Raw genomic sequence first — 23,886 nt, 5'->3', positions numbered from 1 at the left:
TTTTCTATTTCCCATTTGCCCAAAATTATCTCTGGGTTTCTAAAATCAATGCTGTACCTGTACTCTATTGTTCAAAAGGATGCCATATGTCCTCTTTCCTGCTGGTGTTTTGTTTGAGGGTCCTGGACCCTCTCATAAAAAGGCCTAAGGAGAAAGAAGTGTACTGGGTATCCATCAAATCATTTCTTTGATTCAAATTCCCGGTTGAAACAAATTATCTCTGGGTTTCTAAAATCAATGCCTTTCCTGTAATCTATTTTTCAAAAGGATTCCATATGTCCTCTTTCCTTCTGGTGTTTTGTTTGAGGGTCCTGGAGCCTCTTATAAAAAGGCCTAAGGAGAAAGAAGTGTACTGGATGTCCATTGAATCATTTTTTTTATTCAAATTTCCGGTTGCAACAAATTATCTCTGGGTTTCTAAAATCAATGCCTTTCCTGTAATCTAATTTTCAAAAGGATGCCATATGTCCTCTTTCCTGCTGGTGTTTTGTTTGAGGGTCCTGGACCATCTTATAAAAAGGCCTAAGGAGAAAGAAGTGTACTGGGTGTCCATCGAATCATTTTTTTGATTCAAATTTCCGGTTGCAACAAATTATCTCTGGGTTTCTAAAATCAATGCCTTTCCTGTAATCTATTGTTCAAAAGGATGCCATATATCCTCTTTCCTGCTGGTGTTTTGTTTGAGGGTCCTGAACCCTCTTATAAAAAGGCCTAAGGAGAAAGAAGTGTACTGGGTGTCTATCGAATCATTTTTTTTATTCAAATTCCCAGTTGCAACAAATTATCTCTGGGTTTCTAAAATCAATGCCTTTCCTGTAATCTATTTTTCAAAAGGATGCAATATGTCCTTTTTCCTGATGGTGTTTTGTTTGAGGGTCCTGGACCCTCTGCTAAAAAGGCCTAAGGAGAAAGAAATGTACTGGGTGTCCATCGAATCATTTATTTGATTCAATTTCCCGGTTGCAACAAATTATCTCCGGGTTTCTAAAATCAATGCCTTTCCTGTAATCTATTTTTCAATTACTGCTGCTGGTTTTGTTGAGGGTCCTGGAGCCTCTGCTAAAAAGGCCTAAGGATAAATAAGTGTACTGGGTGTCTAATCAATGTTTTTTTAGATTTCCCGGTTGCAACAAATTATCTCTGGGTTTCTAAAATCAATGCCTTTCCTGTAATCTATTATTCAAAAGGATGCAATATGTCCTCTTTCATGCTGTTGTTTCTGTTGAGACTCCGGGACCCTCTTATAAAAAGGCCTAAGGATAAAAAAGTGTACTGGGTGTCCAATCAATGTTTTTTTCTATTTCCCTGTTCATATAAATTATCTCAGGGATTCTAAAATCAATGCCTTAAATGTAATCTATTGTTCCAAAGGATGCCATGTCCTCTTTCCTTTTTTTTTTTTTTCTCTGTATTTTTGTTTATTTTAGAAAATTTAATGCACTTATAGGTTCACTAAGATTATGACTTTGCACACTACCATTTTACATGTCGTGTGATATGACTAGAAGAATGGTATGTTTTGAATCTGCTGAGCATAATAATAAAAAAAAATTTTTTTTATTTAATTTAACTTGAGTTACTAACTGAAGAATGACTTCAGGAGTCAGGCGTGGTCCTAGGTAGTGGTTGTTAGTAGATTCTTTTCACTGCAGATTGCAATTGCCACAGCTTGCATAAAATGTGCGTCACCTCTCCAAATCTTACTTTTTATTGCCAATTGAAATTGCCACAGCTTGCACAACAGTAAATGAAATGTGCGTCACCACAGTCTCCAAATCTGATGTCAAATGTCTACAAAAACACTGATAAAGTATTCCTTTCGGGGCGCAAAGAGATGGCTACCGGAACACTCCAGGAACTTCCCAAGAGTCGCTGTCTTGTGTTTCTGGTGATGTTGGAGACATCTGTGTAGTGTACAGGGAAACCAAAAATCCTCTCCATCTCTGTGCACCACAGGACGTCCTCCTTGTCTTCCATGAGCACAGGAAATTGCTGGCATTTTCCTTGCTTCAAGAAGTTCAGCTTTTGTGGTGATAGTACAGACTTTAAAAAACTTTGATTTCCTACCATACTCAAGACAATCTTGTAGTTCAAGCTTATGACTTGCTGTGGGAAACAGTGGCCTGTCCATACCAGGAAGATTTAGACAGAAGTAACGAGCTCTGCTTGCAGGTGACACATGTTTAGCGTCAATCATCAAAGGGGTTGCGTGCAGAATATGGCAGATGGCCCCTTATTCACATGTTTGTCCAGAGCCACAACATTTTCAAACAGCCAGAAGAAAGGTCGGTTCTCATCAGCCTTAAGTCATGCTTCATTTACCAAATGCTGATATTCAAAAAATAGACAAACAGTGCCTTAGAAAAGACATTTGCGATATGGATTCACCAGAGCAAGGTCATTGCAATTACTTCCCACGATAACAAATTCAAAATGCCACAACTCCGCAATCTTCCCCTTCACATTATTATTGTCACACTCCCTGCTCTTGTTTTTGTTGAGGGTCCGGGATCCTCTTATAACAAGGCAAAAGGATAAAGAAGTGTACTGGGTGTCCAATCAATGTTTTTTTTTATTTCCCTGTTTATATAAATTATCTCAGGGATTCTAAAATCAATGCCTTAACTGTAATCAATTGTTCAAAAGGATGCCATATGTCCTCTTTCATGCTGTTGTTTCTGTTGAGGCTCCGGGACCCTCTTATAAAAAGGCCTAAGGATAAAGAAGTGTACTGGGTGTCCAATCAATGTTTTTTTTATTTCCCAGTTGCAAAAAAAATATCTATGGGTTTCTAAAATCAATGCCTTACCTGTCACCTATTGTTCAAAAGGATGCCATATGTCCTCTTTCCTGCTGTCGTTTCTGTTGAGGGTCCGGGACCCTCTTATAAAAAGGCCTAAGGATAAAGAAGTGTACTGGGTGTCCAATTAATGTTTTTTTCTATTTCCCATTTGCCAAAAATTATCTCTGGGTTTCTGAAATCAATGATGTACCTGTACTCTATTGTTCAAAAGGATGCCATATGTCCTCTTTCCTGCTGTTGTTTTTGTTGAGTGTCCGGAACACTCTTCTAAAAAGGCCGAAGGAGAACGACCTGTACTGTACTGGGTGTCCAATCATGTTTTTGTTTTCAATTTCACGGTTCATAATAAATATCTCTGTGTAACTAAAATCAATGCCATACCTGTACTCTATTGTTCAAAAGGATGGCATATGTGGTGTTTCATTCTGTTGTGGCTGTTGAGGGTCGTGGCCGTGGGACAGCATATAAAACGCCTGAAGGAGAACGACCTGTACTGCCTTGCTGCTCCTTTTAGGCAGGCAAGCTCTTTGCATACATGCCCACAGACTCTGTAACGCATGCCTCTTTTAGGGAGAGGTGCAGCCATAATGCAGGGTCAGAACCTCTGCCTGCAACTGTTATACTCGATTTTGCGAAAGGAAGTAACCTTACCATGGTTCCCTGCATGCACGTATTGTTGTTATATTTTGGTGAGGGTAATCATGATGGCCATGTAGGCCACCCCCGAGAGGCATGGAAGTAAGGGATGAGATGAAAGTGCTAAGAATAGTACAACTTGAAAACAAAGAGTTAGCCATGGGTGTTAGTGCAAGACCACTTGGCTTTTTTTGGACTTTGGGTGCGGCTAATCATGCAGGCCATATAGAGCTGCCACCATTTGGTGTTGTATCAGCTATTAAACTAATAAGAACAGAACTACCATGGGTCACAGACCCAGAGCAGATGTCTTATTATTATATTTTGTCAGGGTAATCATGCAGGCCATATAGACCTCCCCAAATAGGGGGAGTTACAGAGATTAAAGTGCTAAGAATGGTACTACTTAAAACACAACCTAGTTAAAATGGGTCCCACACTGCATGTCTTATTATTATATTTTTTCAGGGTAATCAGGCAGGCCATATAGACCTCCCCCGATAGGGGGGGGTAACAGGGATTAAAGTGCTAAGAAAAGTACTAATTAACACAAGCTAGTTACCATGGGTCCAACACTGTGTGTCTTGTTGTTATACTTTGTCAGGGAAATCATGCAGGCCATATAGACCTCCCTTGATAGGGGGAGTAACAGGAATTACAGTTCTAAGAATAGTACTACTTAAACACAACCTAATTACCATGGGTCCCAGACCAGATGTTTTCTTATTATACTTTGTCAGGCTAATCATGCAGGCCATATAGAGCTCCAACAAAAGGGGGGGTAAGAGGGATTCAAGTGATAAGAAAAGTTTTACTTAACACAACAAAATTACCATGGGTCCCAGACCGCGTGTCTTGCTGTTATACTTTGTCAGGGTAATCATAACCGCCATATAGACCTCCACCAACAGGGGGAGTTACAGGGCTGAAAGTGCGAAGAATAGTACTACTTAACACAACCTAGTTGGGTCCAAGACCGCATGTTTAATTATTAGACTTTATCAGGGTAATTATATATCTAAAAAATCTATCTATTTCTCTTCTATCAATTCTATCTATGTGAAGTCAATCTACACTTCACTAACTCCTATGTATATATATTTTCAGTATCTTTATATATCTAAATCTCACCAGAGAAGAATATATATATATTTTTTCGAATATATTTTTCCTTTTATATTTGTTTATTATTTATTTCATATATATGTTTTTCACTTAGGATTCTTTATTTTTAATTTAATCTATTTTTAATATGAACATGCCCTCTTGTTCCATGATCCTCAATAATAACAAGCACTTTTTTCTACTCTCTTCTAATTCCTTTATTAACTTATAAACACAGCCTATTAATTATTATTATAGTTTATTTATTTAAGAAGCACAATATATATGGCACACAATTTCACGATCCTAAATTAAAATGACACATTAAACTAACACACTCTTCTATTTAGTTCATCGCTTTCTCGCCACCATCTCTAATACTCTCCCTCATTAGGACATTCTTTATATATATTTAGAAAGTCCATATCCCTTAGTTGACAAACGCTTTTAAATTACAATAATCTATATCATATTCATTCGATCAACATGACCTCTTGTTCTTTCAGTTTTTTGAGTTTTTCAGACTTTCTATCTATAGTATCAATTTGCACTTCGACATATCTAAGATTAATAGATAAAAACAAAATTAAGTACACCAGTTAAGTTTTTATAATGAGTTGCTTTATAATACTTAACCCTTTATTCTTTCAATTTATGTTTTTATAAAATGTTTCGGAAAGATTCTGTGTCCCAGTGGCATTTTTATATGGTTTTATGTATAACTGCAAAGGTGTTAGTTGAATAGACATCCCTCCTATGTTTCCCAGTGAGCTATAGAAATTGTATACCAACTAATGTCTAATAGACAGGTGATTCAAGATTACAACACACCCTGTGGGAGTCAAATTCTGACCTATCAAGCATCACATGAGGATATTTAAATCCGTCTAACACTATGATGAGCATCTTTATAAAGGCCTACCCGGCTGAAACGCGTAGATTTGCTCATACAACTTTCTTTCCTAAGTGGGGAACTCGGTTTTAGTAGGTGAGGTGCATTAAAGCCGTCTTAACATTCAAGCGGTGTATACATATGCGTAATCCCTCACCCAGGATCTATTTACCGAATCCCCAATATACCTAATCAACATCATATTTTTTCCAACGGAACCCCTATCCTGTTAATCCACACACCGGAACAGGTAACAGGTAATAGGACCTGGAGGTACAGCCCAGAAGTTTGTGTCACGGCTGCCAGCAAATACCTCGGCCCCAGGATTTACCTGCAACTTAGCCACGGCAATACACAGGCTATCCAGACATATTGGGACTTTATATTGCTGTTTAATAGCAACAACGCTTGCCACCTACAAAGGATTGGACAGTACCGCCGGAGCGGTTTTTTCCTTATATCACCCACGGCCGCAAACAGTTCTGCTTCAAACTATTTAAGGACGGTAACCAGAAACACCAGTACGGTAAACAATTATCAATAGAACTGGGAACTACTGATTGCCATTATAATATCCTACATACGGGACTGACTTATATTAGGAGTCACAGATCCTTTTTTATGAATTCTGTTAGATACTGTGGTCACAAATTGTATCCAACAACTTACTACAGGGAGTGCAGAATTATTAGGCAAGTTGTATTTTTGAGGATTAATTTTATTATTGAACAACAACCATGTTCTCAATGAACTCAAAAAACTCATTAATATCAAAGCTGAATATTTTTGGAAGTAGTTTTTAGTTTGTTTTTAGTTTTAGCTATTTTAGGGGGATATCTGTGTGTGCAGGTGACTATTGCTGTGCATAATTATTAGGCAACTTAACAAAAAACAAATATATACCCATTTCAATTATTTATTTTTACCAGTGAAACCAATATAACATCTCAACATTCACAAATATACATTTCTGACATTCAAAAACAAAACAAAAACAAATCAGTGACCAATATAGCTACCTTTCTTTGCAAGGACACTCAAAAGCCTGCCATCCATGGATTCTGTCAGTGTTTTGATCTGTTCACCATCAACATTGCGTGCAGCAGCAACCACAGCCTCCCAGACACTGTTCAGAGAGGTGTACTGTTTTCCCTCCTTGTAAATCTCACATTTGATGATGGACCATATGTTCTCAATGGGGTTCAGATCAGGTGAACAAGCAGGCCATGTCATTAGATTTTCTTCTTTTATACCCTTTCTTGCCAGCCATGCTGTGGAGTACTTGGACGCGTGTGATGGAGCATTGTCCTGCATGAAAATCATGTTTTTCTTGAAGGATGCAGAATTCTTCCTGTACCACTGCTTGAAGAAGGTGTCTTCCAGAAACTGGCAGTAGGACTGGGAGTTGAGCTTGACTCCATCCTCAACCCGAAAAGGCCCCACAAGCTCATCTTTGATGATACCAGCCCAAACCAGTACTCCACCTCCACCTTGCTGGCGTCTGAGTCGGACTGGAGCTCTCTGCCCTTTACCAATCCAGCCACGGGCCCATCCATCTGGCCCATCAAGACTCACTCTCATTTCATCAGTCCATAAAACCTTAGAAAAATCAGTCTTGAGATATTTCTTGGCCCAGTCTTGACGTTTCAGCTTGTGTGTCTTGTTCAGTGGTGGTCGTCTTTCAGCCTTTCTTACATTGGCCATGTCTCTGAGTATTGCACACCTTGTGCTTTTGGGCACTCCAGTGATGTTGCAGCTCTGAAATATGGCCAAACTGGTGGCAAGTGGCATCTTGGCAGCTGCATGCTTGACTTTTCTCAGTTCATGGGCAGTTATTTTGCGCCTTGGTTTTTCCACACGCTTCTTGAGACCCTGTTGACTATTTTGAATGAAACACTTGATTGTTCGATGATCACGCTTCAGAAGCTTTGCAATTTTAAGAGTGCTGCATCCCTCTGCAAGATATCTCACCATTTTTGACCTTTCTGAGCCTGTCAAGTCCTTCTTTTGACCCATTTTGCCAAAGGAAAGGAAGTTGCCTAATAATTATGCACACCTGATATAGGGTGTTGATGTCATTAGACCACACCCCTTCTCATTACAGAGATGCACATCACCTAATATGCTTAATTGGTAGTAGGCTTTCGAGCCTATACAGCTTGGAGTAAGACAACATGCATAAAGAGGATGATGTGGTCAAAATACTCATTTGCCTAATAATTCTGCACTCCCTGTATATATTTCCTTTGTATCTTATATGTTTTTATTCTAGACTACATTTGTCTGTGTTATATATTCTTAATTTTTAATTTTCGCCATTGGTGCCGGCACCTTCAATACATTATTCCAGTTTATTTATATATTTTATTTATAAATTAAATCTGCATTGTTATTTCTTACTTGGTGTACATTTTTATATATATATAGCCTTATTTAGAGAGTTTTTTCTTCACTATTTAGGGGCTCACTTTTCATTGCACTACACCACACATATCATATTAATCTATATATATCTATCTATCTTATCTATCGATTTATCTTCTGTCCGGACTGTTTTGAGACAGCCACTTGTGTTTCTGACAAATTTGAAGTAGGAGGACAGAACAATCATCTTCTTCCATCTCCCGGTTCCAAAAATGAAGGCCATATAGACCTCATCCGATAGGGGGAGTAACAGGTTGCAGTAAAATGTTAAGAATAGTACTACTTAACACACCACGGGTCACAGACCACATGTCTTATTGTTATACTCTGTCAGGGAAATTATATATATTTCAAATCGATTTATTTATATATCAAATCGATCGAACTATCAAACGTATCGATCAAATGTAGATTGCATCTATTGATCGATGTAATTCGTATCTATAAAATGTATATTACATATTTTGGGTGATGTCATTCGTATCTATGAAATGTATATTGCATCTATTGATCGATGTAATTCGTATCTATCAAATGTATATTGCATCTATTGAGCTATGTACAGTGTATCGATCATATGTATATTGCATCGATTGAGCTATGTAATCTATGTATCTATCTATCAAATCTATCTATCTCGTGGTTCTGCAAGTGGACTGTTTGCGGTTGATTGCGGTGCGTTACACTTGGAGTTTGCTCTGTCACTGTGATGCGGCAGTAACCCTTACACTACCAGATAGATACGACATCATAACTGATGTTTTAAAGCACGTTATTGCAAACAATTTGGGAATGTTAGGTGATTTATGCCCTTTATGGGTTAAAACCAGACTCTGCATAAACTATGTAATTTTCCATGGGAGTTTGCCAGGGATCCCCCTCCGGCATGCCACAGTCCAGGTGTTAGTCCCCTTGAAACAACTTTTCCATCACTATTGTGGCCAGAAAGAGTCCTTGTAGGTTTTAAAGTTTGCCTGCCTATTGAATTTTTATGTTCGTGACATCACTAGTCGCGGGGTGCTATAGTAACTAATGGGAATTGCAAAACAGAAATCTTATGTTCGATGCTGCTAGAGTGAAGCATATCACCTATGGAAAGCATTATTAAATATGTATAACCATTTATAAATATCATTCCCTTCCTTTAATTCCAATATTGTATTAAGAAAAGCACATTTAAGCAAAGGATAGCAAGAGAGTGAAAACAGTGCACAACAATGAAAAAGCTTTAAAAAAGAAAAACACATTCAAAGGATAGCAAGAGAATGAAAACAATGCACAAAAATGAAAAAGCTTTAAAAAAGAAAAACACATTTAAACAAAGGATAGCAAGAGAATGAAAACAATGCACAGCAATGAAAAAGCTTTAAAAAAAGAAAAGCACATTCAAACAAAGGATAGGAAGAGAATGAAAACAATGCACAACAATTATGCTATCAAGTAATTGTGCACAATACAAATTAGGCTATCAATTAATTATGTACAACACCTGCATATTTACATACGCCTAGATTATGAGTTTTGTCGGTAAGGCTGTGTGTTGCTAACGAGCAGTTTTTCCTTACCGCTCACCTACAGTAACGCTGGTATTACGGGTCTTTAGAAACCCGGCGTTAGCCGCAAAAACGTGAGCGTAGAGCAAAATTTAGCTCCACATCTCACCTCAATACCAGTGCTGCTTACGTTAGCGGTAAGCAGGTAAAACATGCTCGTGCACGATTTCCATATAGAGATCAATGGGGGAGAGCCGGCTCAAAAAAAAACCTAACACCTGCAAAAAAAGCAGCGTAAAGCTCCTAACACAGCCCAATAGATTCCTATGGGGAAATAATTTTTATGTCTACACCTAACACCCTAACATGAACCCTGAGTCTAAACACCCCTAATATTACACTTATTAACCCCTAATCTGCCGCCCCCGACATCACCGACACCTGCATTATATTATTAACACAGAGTCATAAAGAAATGCACCAACTCAAGTGTAGAATCTGCTGAAGGTAAATGATGTTTATTGTACAATCCAACAGTGGTATAGTAACAAGGTCACAGTTGAAAACGCCTGACGCGTTTCACGCATGCGTAGATGCGCTTCTTCGGAGGCTGATTAGAATCTAATTGTGACAGCTTTTAACAGGTTATCTAAATACAAAGTTGCCTGTAAAATAAATATAAATCCTAAAATAGCTTCAATGTAACTATTAGTTATATTGTAGCTATATTAATAGCTAGTAGGGGGCTTAGATTATGTGTAATTAGTTTAAAATTATTGTAATATTTTATTGGTAATTTAGTGTTTGTTTGTTTTTTGGTACTTTTCTGATGCATGGAAGACCTCTTCTTGCCCCGCTTGGATGAAGACTTCTGCCGGTCTAGATGTCCTCTTCTGCCCCAGATGAAGACTTCGGCCCAGCTGGGTGAACACGACTCAAGGTAGGGAGATCTTCAGGGGGGTAGTGTTAGGTTTATTTAAGGGGGGTTTGGGTTAGAGTAGGGGTATGTGGGTGGTGGGTTGTAATGTTGGGGGGGTATTGTGTTTTTTTTTACAGGCAAAAGAGCTGTTTTCTTTGGGGCATGCCCCGCAAAAGGCCCTTTTAAGGGCTGGTAAGGTAATAGAGCTGTAACTTTTGTAATTTAGTATAAGGTAGGGCATTTTTTTATTTTGGGGGGCTTTGTTATTTTATTAGGGGGCTTAGATTAGGTGTAATTAGTTTAAAATTCTTGTAATATTTTTTTATTTTTTGTATTTTAGTGTTTGTTTGTTTTTGTAATATAGTGAGGGTTTTTTTTGTACTTTAGTTTAGTTTATTTAATTGTAGATAATTGTAGGTACTTGTAGTTAATTTATTTAATGATAGTGTAGTGTTAGGTTTAATTGTAACTTAGGTTAGGATTTATTTTACAGGTAATTTTGTAATTATTTTAACTAGGTAGCTATTAAATAGTCAATAACTATTTAAAAGCTATTGTACCTAGTTAAAATAAATACAAAGTTACCTGTAAAATAAATATAAATCCTAAAATAGCTACAATGTAACTATTAGTTATATTGCAGCTATATTAGGGTTTATTTTACAGGTAAGTATTCAGTTTTAAATAGGATTAATTTATTTAATTTATTTAATGATAGTGTAGTTAGGTGTAATTGTAACTTAGGTTAGGATTTATTTTACAGGTAAATTTGTATTTATTTTAGCTAGGTAGTTATTAAATAGTTATTAACTATTTAATAACTATTGTACCTAGTTAAAATAAATACAAAGTTGCCTGTAAAATAAAAATAAACCCTAAGATAGCTACAATGTAACTATTAGTTATATTGTAGCTAGTTTAGGGTTTATTTTACAGGTAAGTATTTAGTTTTAAATAGGATTAATTTATTTAATTATAGTAAATTTATTTAGTTTTATTTAAATTATATTTAAGTTAGAGGGTGTTAGGGTTAGGGTTAGACTTAGGTTTAGGGGTTAATAACCTTATTATAGTAGCGGCGACATTGGGGGCGGGAGATTAGGGGTTAATAATTGTAGGTAGGTGGCGGCGATGTTAGGGAGGGCAGATTAGGGGTTAATAAAATGTATTATAGTGTTTGCGAGGCAGGAGTGCTGTGGTTTAGGGGTTAATACATTTATTATAGTGGCGGCTATGATTGGGGGGCGGATTAAGGGTTAATTGCGGCGACGTTGGGGGGGGCAGATTAGGGGTTAATAACTATAATGTAGGGGTCGGCGATGTTAGGGACAGCAGATTAGGGGTTAATAGCTATAATGTAGGTGGCGGCGGTGTCCGGTCGGCAGATTAGGGGTTAATACTTGTAGTTAGGATTGCAGCGATGTTAGGGACAGCAGATTAGGGGTTAATAACTATAATGTAGGGGTCGGCGATGTTAGGGACAGCAGATTAGGGGTTAATAGCTATAATTTAGGTGGCGGCAGTGTCCGATTGGCAGATTAGGGGTTAATACTTGTAGTTAGATTGCTGCAACATTGGGGGGGGCAGATTAGGGGTTAATAACTATAATGTAGGGGTAGGCAATGTTAGGGACAGCAGATTAGGGGTTAATAGCTATAATTTAGGTGGCGGTGATGTCCGGTCGGCAGATTAGGGGTTAATACTTGTAGTTAGATTGCGGCGACATTGGGGGGGGGCAGATTAGGGTTAATTAAATTTATTATAGTGGTTGCGAGGCGTGAGTGCGGCGGTTTAGGGGTTAATACATTTATTATAGTGGCGGCGATATCCGGTCGGCAGATTAGGGGTTAATAAGATAATGCACGTGTCAGCAATAGCGGGGGTGGCAGATTAGGGGTTAATAAGTGTTAGATTAGGGGTGTTTAGAGACTCGGGGTACATGTTAGGGTGTTAGGTGCAGACTTAGTGTTTCCCCATAGGAAACAATGGGGCTGCGGTGTTAGTTTTTTTTTCAGCCGAAACTCTCCATTTTTTCTTATGGGGAAATGCTGAATTTTACCGAGCTAATTCGGATTTATTCAGAGATACGGCAGCTATTTCGGATTCATTCGGTAGATTCGGAAGTATTTTAATTCGGAAATTCGAATCGATCCAAATCTTCGAATTTCCCGAATTTTCCGAATTTCCGAATAAATCCGAAACGAACCGCACATGTCTAGTATACTCCTTGTTCGTGGCATAGGACACACATTTATCTGTGACTTCTACAAAGTCACATGCCTTGCACCTCCTTTTTCCACATCTGTATGTTCCCTTGTGTCTTAGCCATGAACTACCTGAGCTTGCATTGGCTGAAGGTAATTGGGTAGGTGAAAAAATATTACCTAAGGTTCTTGCACCGCTATATGAAAACCTGCAACCTTCTTTAATAAGAGATTTAAATTTCTGGTCTGCTAAAAGAATAGGAAGATGCTTTCTTATTACCTTACAGACTATAGTATACTGGTTGCTAAAGTCTGTCACAAATGTAATCTTATTATTTTTCTCTGAACAGTCCTGTTTGGGTTTATCTCTCAATAAGTTCCTGCGATCACAATGGTCAACTTGGGATCTAGCTCTCTTGATGATTTTATTTGAATATCCCCTTTCTCTCAGTTTTTGTGTTAACAAGACACTTTCTTTTTTGAAGATATCATATTTAGTGCAATTACGTTTAATCCTTATAAATTGTCCCTTTGCAATTGCAAAAGGGACATGAACTGGATGGTTGCTCTGAGCATGTAGTAGCATGTTTTTAGAAATAGGTTTCCTGTATAGCTCACTCTCAACAGCTTTGTTGTTTTTCCCTATCAGGGTGAAATCTAAATAGTTTATCCTCTCATTATCAAATTCCATAGTGAATTTTAAATGGTTGTCATTAAGATACTCCACAAATAACAAGGCCTCCTCCTTACTGCCTGTCCAGACAAAAAGCAGGTCATCTATAAATCTCCGATAGACCTTAACAGATGACCTGAAAGGATTTCCACCTCCAAAGATGTGTACAGCTTCCCACCAACCTAAAAATAGGTTGGCGTATGATGGGGCAAATTTTGCACCCATCGCTGTGCCACATCTCTGGAGGTAGAAATGACCTTCAAAGGAGAAGAAATTATGCTCAAGCAAATATCTAACCACCATCAGATAATACTTTCGCTGTCCATCTGTCAAATCAGTATATTGCAAAAAACTGTCCAAGGCTTTTAGTCCAAGTTCATGTGGAATGGTCGAATACAGTGACACCACATCCACTGTGAGCCAACTGTAATTAGACTTCCATTCAATTTCATCCAAAATATTTATAAGGTGTTTGGTGTCTCTTAAATAACTAGTCAGTTGGCTCACCAGTGGCTGTATCACTGAATCCGCCCACTCTGACAGAGGCTCAAGCAAGGAGCCAATCCCTGACACTATGGCCCTCCCTTTGATGTTGTCCAATGATTTGTGAATTTTAGGTAGATGGTGGAAGAGGGGGGTCTTAGGGTATTTAACTGTTACATACTCTGCAGTTTTAAGGTCCAAATAACCTCTTTCAACCCCCTCATCCACCAAAGACCTAATCTGTAGCTGGTAACTCTTAATTGGATCACTGGGAAGAATTGAGTATGTCCTGCCATCCTCCAATTGGTTAAGGGCTTCTTGGACGTATTCACTTCTATTGAGGATCACTGTGCTACCTCCTTTGTCTGATTTTTTATAGACTATATTGGTCTTATTTTTAAGCACTTTTGCTATGTTGTTTATATTATTTGCACGTCTCTTTTTACTCAAAGTTACCTCTTTATTTAATTCGGTTAACTCTCTCTCAATTGTTTTGTGAAAGAGTTCAAGGACCATACCTCTGCTTTGAATTGGGTAAAAAGTGGACTTGGACACAAATTTTTGACCTATCTGGTTGTCAAAGGCAAGACCTTCTGTCAAACTGTCAGAGTTTAGTTCAAGGTCATTTTCATCCAAAAGATCTACCATATCTCTCACAGTGCACTGATCTTCAAAACCAAAACCTGGTTCATCTCTGGTCAGACTAAAAGTTTTATTGGAACCATCAGTGCTCTCTGAGGGAGGATGCAATAATTCTGGAGTCTTCTCATTAGTCATATCAATAGAAAAATAAGTCAATGAGAGTATCAAAAAGATTAAAATTATTCTCAGGGGCAAAACCTAATCCAAGGTTTAATGTCTCATATTCTTATGAAGTTAATACTTCATCAGAAATATTTCTGACATTCCCTACAATGAGGACCCTTCTCCCCAGGAGTTCGGCCTGGTTGGGTGAAGACAAGGTAGGGAGATCTTCAGGGGGGTAGTGTTAGTTTTTTTAAGGGGGGTTTGGGTGGATATAGAATAGGGGTATGTGGGTGGTGGGTTGTAATGCTGGGGGGGGGGGGTGTTGTGTTCTTTTTTTTACAGGCAAAAGAGCTGTTAACTTGGGGTAAATACCCCACAAAAAAGCCCTTTTAAGGGCTGGTAAGGTAAAAGAGATTTGAACGTGTTTAATTTAGAATAGGGTATGGCATTTTTTTATTTTGGGGGTTTATTATTTTATTAGGGGGCTTAGAATAGGTGTAATTAGCTTAAAAATCTTGTAATTTTTTTTATTTTTTGTAATTTAGTGTTTGTTTTTTGTAATTTAGTTTAGTTTATTTAATTGTATTTTTAGATAGATATTTGTAGTTTATTTAATTTATTGATAGTGTAGGTGTATTTGTAACTTAGGTTAGGATTTATTTTACAGGTAATTGGGTAATTATTTTAACTAGGTAGCTATTAAATAGTTATTAACTATTTAATAGCTATTATATCTAGTTAAAATAATTAACAATTTACCTGTAAAATAAATATAAACCATAACATAGCTACAATGTAACTATTAATTATATTGTAGCTATCTTAGGGTTTATTTTATAGGTAAGTATTTAGATTTAAATAGGAATATTTTAGTTTATAATATGAATTAGATTTATTTAATAAGAATTTAGTTAGGGGTGTTAGGGTTAGATAGAGTTAATATAGTTAATATAAATACTATAGTAACTATATTAACTATATTAACCCTAATATAATTAGGGTTAATATAGTTAATATATATAATGTAATAACTATATTAACTATAATATACTTAGGGTTAATATAGATAATATAGCTGGCGGCGGGGTAGGTAGATTAAATTAGGGGTTAATAATTTTAATATAGATGGCGGCGGTGTAAGGGGCTTACATTAGGGGTTAATACTATTTATATATGTGGCGGCGGTGTAGGGAGGGCAGGTTATAGGGCAAAAGAGCTGTTTACTTTGGGGCAAAGCCCCGCAAAAGGCCCTTTTAAGGGCTGGTAATAGAGCTTATTAATTTAGGGATATTAGATTAGGGGTTAATAATATTAACATAGCTGGCGGCGGTATAGGGGGATTAGATTAGGGGTTAATAACTTTATTAGGGATTGCGGCGGGGGATCGCGGTTGACAGGTAGATAGACATTGTGCATGCGTTAGGTGTTAGGTTTTATTTAGCAAATCGTGGTTGACAGCTAGATAGACATTGCGCATGCGTTAGGTGTTAGGTTTATTTAGCAGGTAGTTTAGGGAGTTACGGGGCTCCAATAGTCAGCGTAAGGCTTCTTACGGCTGCTTTTTGTGGCGAGGTGAAAATGGAGTAAGATTTCTCCATTTTCGCCACGTAAGTCCTTACGCTGTATATTGGATACCAAACTGTGCTGGTTTGGTATACCTGTCTATGGCCCAGAAATATACACGCGTAACTTCTAAGTTATGCCGTATATAGGATACCAAACCAGCGCAAATATTGGCGTCGCCAGCTTTTGCGGGCAACAATTTTTATCGGATCGGGCCCTTGATCTTTTTTGTAATCCTCAGACTCCCGAATATATTTACTGTGCTTTATTTTTAATATCTCTGATTTAACCTCTTCAGCTGTTGCCTTTAGTATTACATCCATTTCAACATATGGGATCATCTGTAAACGTATCAAGACTCAAGTATCTGTTCCCTAGTGAGCATTAAATCTTTCATTTAATATTTTATTGTCAAGAGTAAAAGTCTAATAGAACATTCTTGTAAGACATCATTCCATTCCTTAACAAAGTCCTGATCTGCCACCTCAAAGGTCGGGTATTTATTCAACCTTAACCCTCGCGGGATCATATTTAGATCCTTATAGCGTTCTAGTGTCCATTTGTCTAATTTTAGCCTTGTTTCTTTAAGTTGTAATTTTTCCATTTCTAAAAACAGATCCCCAAGTGCTGAATTAGTTTTACTACTAGAGAACACATCCTCAAACTCTTGACTTTGTTGGACTCTGTCAAATGATTTGTCTAAGGAGTAAAATTTATTTACATTTTCTACTTCCATTTCTGTAAGCATACGTGGTATACTAAGTAAGCCCTTAAGATATTCGCTTTTAACTAGTCGTTATTATAATAGGAAAATGACTCTCTTCTAGATCAATAGTATGTGACTGTAATGTTGAAATAATTCATATCCCACTCTAATATGTCTTCTTATAATTATAAAGAATTCAATGAGATATATTATGTTATAATCAAAACATTAGTCTCTGTCACATCCATTATTCTCTTTTTAGCCTTTCTCTAGTGAAAACTCTGTGCATGCTACCTAGTAAAAATAAATTCAAATTTACCTGTAAAATAAATCCTAACCCAAGTTACAATTTAACCTAACGCTACACTATAATTAAATTAATTACCTAAACTAACTACAATTAAATACAATTGAAAAAAACTATCTAAAGTACGAAAAAAAAAACCAATATTTTACAGAAAATAATAAAATAATTACAAGTTTTTTAAACTAATTACTCCTAATCTAATCCCTCTAATAAAATAAAAAAGTCCCCCAAAATAATAAAAAGCCCTACCCTATACTAAATTACAAATAGCCCTTAAAAGGGCCTTTTGCAGGGCATTGCCCCAAAGTAATCAGCTCTTTTACCTGTAAAAAAAATACAATACCCCCCACATTAAAACCCACCACCCACACACCCAACCCTACTCTAAAACCCACCCAATCCCCCCTTAATAAAACCTAACACTAACCCCTTGAAGACCACCCTACCTTGAGAAGTCTTCACCCAGCCGGGCCGAAGTCCTCAACAAAGCCGGGAGAAGTGGTCCTCCAGACAGGCAGAAGTCTTCATCCAAGCTGGCCAGAAGAAGTCCTCCAGACGGGCAGAAGTCTTTATCCAGATGGCATCTTCTATCTTCATCCATCCGGCGCGGAGCGGCTCCATCTTCAAGACATCCAACGCGGAGCATCCTCTTCTGGCGAAGGTAAAAGCTGATTTTGTTGGGGCAATGCCCCGCAAAAGGCCCTTTTAATGGCTATTGGTAGTTTAGTTTAGGCTAGGGTTTTTTTTTTATTTTGGGTGGGCTTTTTTATTTTGATAGGGCTATTAGATTAGGTGTAATTAGTTTAAATATCTGATAATTTGTCTTTTATTTTGTGTAATTTAGTGTTTTTTTTGTAATTTAAGTAATTGTATTTAATTAAGTTAATTGTGTTTAATGTAGGTAATTTATTTAATTGTTGTGTAATGTTAGGTGTTAGTGTAACTCAGGTTAGGTTTTATTTTACAGGTATATGTGTATTTATTTTAGCTAGGTAGTTAGTAAATAGTTAATAACTATTTAGTAACTATTCTACTTAGTTAAAATAAATACAAACTTGCCTGTAAAATAAAAATAAACCCTAAGCTAGCTACAATGTAACTATTAGTTATATTGTAGTTAGCTTAGGGTTTATTTTATAGGTAAGTGTTTCATTTTAAATAGGAATTATTTAGGTAATGATAGTATGTTTTATTTAGATTTATTTCATTTATATTTAAGATAGGCGATGTTAGGGACAGGAGATTAGGGGTTAATAATATTTAACTAGTGTTTACGATGCAGGAGTGCGGTGTTTTAGGGGTTAATATGTTTATTATAGTGGCGGCGATGTCTGGAGCGGCAGATTAGGGGTTAATAATTTTATGTTAGTGTTTGCGATGCGGGAGGGCCTCGGTTTAGGGGTAAATAGGTAGTTTATGGGTGTTAGTGTACTTTTTAACACTATAGTTATGAGTTTTATGCTACAGCTTTGTAGCGTAAAACTCATAACTACTGACTTGCGGGATAGGCTGTACCTCTCTCTTTTTGGCCTCCCAAAAAAAAATTGTAATATCAGCGCTATGGAAGTCCCATTAAAAAAAGACTTTACGAAAATTGTGTAAGTTAATTTGCGGTACGGCCAAAAAAAGTGTGCAGGACAGCTGTACCTACGAGACCCGTAATAGCAGCGGTAGTGAAAAAGCAGCGTTATAACCCATAATGCTGCTTTTTTACTCATAACGCAAAACTCGTAATCTAGCTGTTAGTATTTTGTATAGGGACATTAAAGTAATTTTTATATATGCACATATATTTGCAATAAAACAGTAATTTGCAAAATAACATAAAAAATGATATATTATATACACATATTTAATACTATAATGTTATTACTATTTTTTTTGTATCCTTATTCCTTTTTTTTTTTTTAAAGATTTTTATTGAGGTTATTTAAATATATAACAACAAACAAAAGTTCAGTTGCATATATACATTGGGTACAGTAATATTTGTTTAGCTTTTACATTCAGGTAGAAAGTATTGAATTACCATGTACATAACAGCGTATAATTAGAAGGGCAATATAGTACTATTGTACAAAACATTGAACATAAATATTGGAACCTCATTTTCTATTTTTTGTAGGAAATGAATGCACCTCCAAAACTTCAGCAGACCACTCAGGGGCCTATGTAATTTAAATGGATAAGAGGAGGCGCTCTAATGTTACATAGGGTGACTCATGGACCTTGAATTTTAGTGCCTCAACACTCACGAAATAGACAGAGTCAAAATAGCCAGTACTCTAAAAATAAAAGAGACTATAACCATTGTGCTAATGAAAATAGATATGAAGTGTTGAGTGATTATAATGTCCCTCCTACCCCCAACTATTCAACATGGAATAGATTAGGAGCTAAACCCAAGTCCCCTGTACATACATATTTTTTAGACAGGGGTCAAACAAACCATTACATGGACAGAAAACTCTCTTGGGGTGGAGAAAAGACAATACATTGGGACATAAGAGAAAGAGCCCAAAAAAGAGCTTTAGAACACGACGAGGGGGAAGAGCAGGACTTAGAAGTAAGAGGAGGGAACAAAAGAAGGCTGAATTAGAATGTATGAGAAAGGATACTGTGAATCTTTCGGATGTAGTCCTGACTGATGATGATGTCAGGTTGTTGGGAAAAGGCCTTAATTTTGCCCCGAAATCGAAGCCCAACAAATTTGAAGTCTATATGGACATTCAAAAATACATCCGAAAGATGACACTTAAGAGATATTTCTTCAAAGATTCTAGAAACTGTGAACAAGTAATCAGTAATAGAAATTATTTGGAGGGTGGTGATATTGATACACTTAGGACTTTAAAAAACCTTGAAATGAATACTGGAGATACTTCGGAAAATTCTCGTTTAGATCCTAGTAATCCCAATATTAATATTAGTATCGATGATGATTTACTTGACTTATCTCTATATGAAGAGGACCCGCAAATCAGACATACAAATCTAAAGGGTAAATCAAGTTTTTATCCTTTTCAGATGCAAGGTGAACAGCTTTCTCTGTTTAACAAATTAGTGTGTAGGGACCTTGAAGTAGAATTGACTAAATGTAAACTAAACAAATACAATGACAACCTTACCTCTAAAGAGGGAGCTGCTTTGAACACACTAAAGAAAAATAATAATATAGTTTTCAGAGCAGCCAATAAGGGCGGTGGCCTGGTGATACAGAACCGCGATGCTTATATAGGTGAAGCTTATAACATACTTAGTGATCATCTCACCTATAAGTGTCTAATTTTTAACCCTACTTTTGATTTTTCCAAACAGCTGGACTCTTTATTAAGGAAAGCTAAAGAAGAAAATGTCATAAATCAGGATGAATTAAATTTCATCAAGCCCTCCGACCCATCTATGCCCACCTTTTATCATCTTCCCAAGATCCATAAAGATCTTGTAAACCCACCGGGACGTCCCACAATTTCTGGCATTGGTTCCTTGTGCCACAATTTGTCCAAATATGTGGATTATTTTTTGCAACCCCTGGTAATTAAAACCAGGGCTTATCTCAAGGATACCGCAGAAACAATTAAAATTTTTGAGGGACGGTCTTGGGAAGATGATCTGAGGTGGGCAACATTTGATGTGTCTTCATTATACACGGTCATTCCCCATAAGAAGGGTGTAGAGGCTATTAGAGAAGCATTCACTGGATTTGATATTCCTGAAACTCACCTTTCATTTATATTGGATTGTATTATGTTTATTTTATCACATAATTATTTCAAATTTTTAGGAAAATTTTATTTACAATTAAAAGGGACGGCGATGGGGATTATGTTTACCCCATCGTATGCAAATCTTTTTATGGATAATTTTGAGAAAAGGTTTATTTGGAATAACAACCCTTTTAGTAAAAATATGCTGGAATACTTCAGGTATATAGATGATGTAATAATTCTTTGGAAAGGTTCCGATGAGTTATTAACTGACTTTACTGAATACATCAATAATAATAACTATAATCTGAAGTTTACTGGCAATAGTTCCAAAAAAAGTATTGAATTTTTGGATATTATTTTGTTTACAGACAAATTAAGTAACAAGGTATCTGTCCGTAATTTTAGAAAAACAGTGGACAAAAACAGCTTTGTTCATGCAAATAGTGCACATTTTAATAGCTGGAAAAGTAATATACCAGTCAGTCAGTATATTCGTGTTAAACGCAATTGCACTAATTTTGAGGACTATGAAGAAGAAGTTAGAATATTGGACGATAAATTTATCCAAAAGGTTTATGATTTAGACATTTTAAAAAAAAGCTAAAAATAAAGCAGAACTTTGTGATAGAAATAAACTGTTAGCTAGAGATAAAAGACCTCATCATACTAATGGAAATAACAGTCTTGATTTTAAAGATAATAATAAAGTTCATTTTATAACCAGTTTTAATGAAGGGGCACCAATAATAAAAAAGGTTCTAAATAAGCATTGGGGAATTTTAAAATCAGACCCCATCCTAGGTAGTTCAATAGGAGATAGACCTATTATAACTTTTTAAAAAAACAAAAATCTTAGGATCCCAGTAAGTTAAGGGAAAACAGTGAAGTTTCATCTATTTCTGGAGGCAGCCTAGTAAATTGGGTATCAGCCCCTAAAGGTAGATTTAAATGTAACAAACCACTGTGTGCAATGTGCCCTTTTGTTAAAAGAGGGGATCTCTTTTTTAACTACAATGGGACTGAGAGTTTCAACATGAAACATAGATGTAACTGCCAAACAACCTATACAGTATATTTGCTTTCCTGTAAGTGTGACCATATTTACATTGGTCGCACAAAAAGAAAAACATCTAAGAGATTCAGCGAAAACTTATATAATATTAAAATACATTTCGATAAACATAGTGTACCTGTACATTTTACCAATGTACATGGTAGTGATACTAGGGGCTTAAATATACAAATAATAGATTGGGTCCCACCGGGTGCCACCAATAGGATACTTCATTTAAGGAGAAAAGAAACTGAGTGGATATATAGACTTAAAAGCCTTACACCCCTCGGTTTAAATATCAATCTGGATGTTCAAGCGTTTCTTTAATAAGATTGGTTTTTAGGTGGAAAACAGTTATTATGTATCTATTTAGTGTTAGTTCCTTAATTCATTATTTAACTTTTATGAATTATTTAAATATATGGAGTATTTAAAGATATGGAGTATTTACATATATGGAGTATTGAGTATTATTAATTCATTCTGTTTTATGAATTGTTTCTTGTTCTTGTATTTTTAGTCTTATTGTAGATGTTTTATTGTGTGCATATATGTATATAATATGACCGCTTTATTTGTAAACATGTATGTATATATTAATATTTATTATTTTTTATACATATATGTGTTTTATAGATTTTATGTATTTATGAATTGGTTATCAATTGTTTAGGATTTTTAATGTGTATTTAGAAATATCCATGCTTTTAATCATTTTATCTTGTGTCAGCTCAGTCTGTTAAACTCAACTTCTATTTGCGTGTGATGTCTCCGTGGACCAATCGGAACCATGCTATTAGGTTTATAAGGACTGACAATTCTACAGCCTATTACTCTTGAAAAAGCCGGGGTGTCGCCGGCGAAATGCGTTGAGGTATTGTGGCTGTTCAGAGCATCCGTAGACATAGACGCAAGGTGGTTTGAGGACGTATCCTATTGGTGGAAAGATCACTCTCTTTGCCGGGTATTGTTTGAATATCTTCAATCGGACGCCTTGGATCTCCCGCTGCCTTCAGTCTTGGTGAAGCTGTATTTGATATTGTACACTGCTGTTTTTTAATTTATCTCTAGTAAGTACATTACTAGCGTGTGTTGTTACGAATAAAGTACTCCTACCTTGAATCGGATGTGCGCTCTCTTTTTTTTTTTATAATAGGGGTGCAACTTAAAAAGGAGAAATATTCTATGCACGTATATGACTAACAGGGCTGACCTCAGCAATGTTTGTTTAGAATATAGGGATTGCTATTCTTTCCCGGTTGTATCTAATGGGGTTAGCTTTATGAGCTAATCAGCGTTTACTTGGCATGTGTAAATAAAGATTTGATCCTCCCTACATCTGTTGGGGAACACAAGCTCTAGCTAGGTGTATAGGTATCTGTGAAACCCTGAAAATCAGGGTACTATTAGTGTTTAGACATGGTACAAATATTGAAGTAATTCCTGGTTATAACCTAGTCAGAGAATATTCACAAGGCAAAATTATGTAACACCTCTATATATATCTCAGCGAGGGCCATCACATAACATATCAAATCTTTAGTGTAACAAATAGAGATATATCAGTTTAGGAGTATAAATTGAGAGCTTGGCTAAGTCTGACCAAGTAGAAAGTACTATTCAGTCTTCTATTATTTTTACAATTACAATGCTCATCATACTGCCCCACCTTGGCCGCTGGAAGCACGGCAGGAAGCCAAGCAAGTTGGGATATTTACTGTTAATAGAGAGAGCTGCATTCTAGTGAGTTAAGATAATGAGGCTGGCTCAAATATATACTGCAATAGTGAATATATATCTCTGAAGATGGCCTAAGGAAATGGATCATTCCAGACCTGTTTTTGGATGGCTCTGACTTAAAGTATATATTTTAAGAATAAGCATTATTGTGTGAATCATGAGCTGCAATTTGTATATATTAAACCACTGGGATTAACAGCATTTTTATGTAGGTAAAACTCATATTACAGAGGTAGATATAAATATTTACATTATGGATAAATAAGTCTGCATAGAGAAACTCTGGATTGGATAATCTCTATTTGATAAAGGGTAGGGTTAGATCCTTGAATAAAATTCTTTAATAAAACAGTATGGAGGACCAATATTGGGTGTAACTTTAACACCTAGTGTATAAGTAAGAACCTATCTCTAGGTTAGATATAGTA

The sequence above is a fragment of the Bombina bombina genome, chromosome 3 (assembly GCF_027579735.1).
Source record: "Bombina bombina isolate aBomBom1 chromosome 3, aBomBom1.pri, whole genome shotgun sequence".
Taxonomy (NCBI): Eukaryota; Metazoa; Chordata; class Amphibia; order Anura; family Bombinatoridae; genus Bombina; species Bombina bombina.
The sequence above is the reverse complement of the archived record's forward strand: the minus strand, read 5'-3'. Positions refer to the sequence as shown.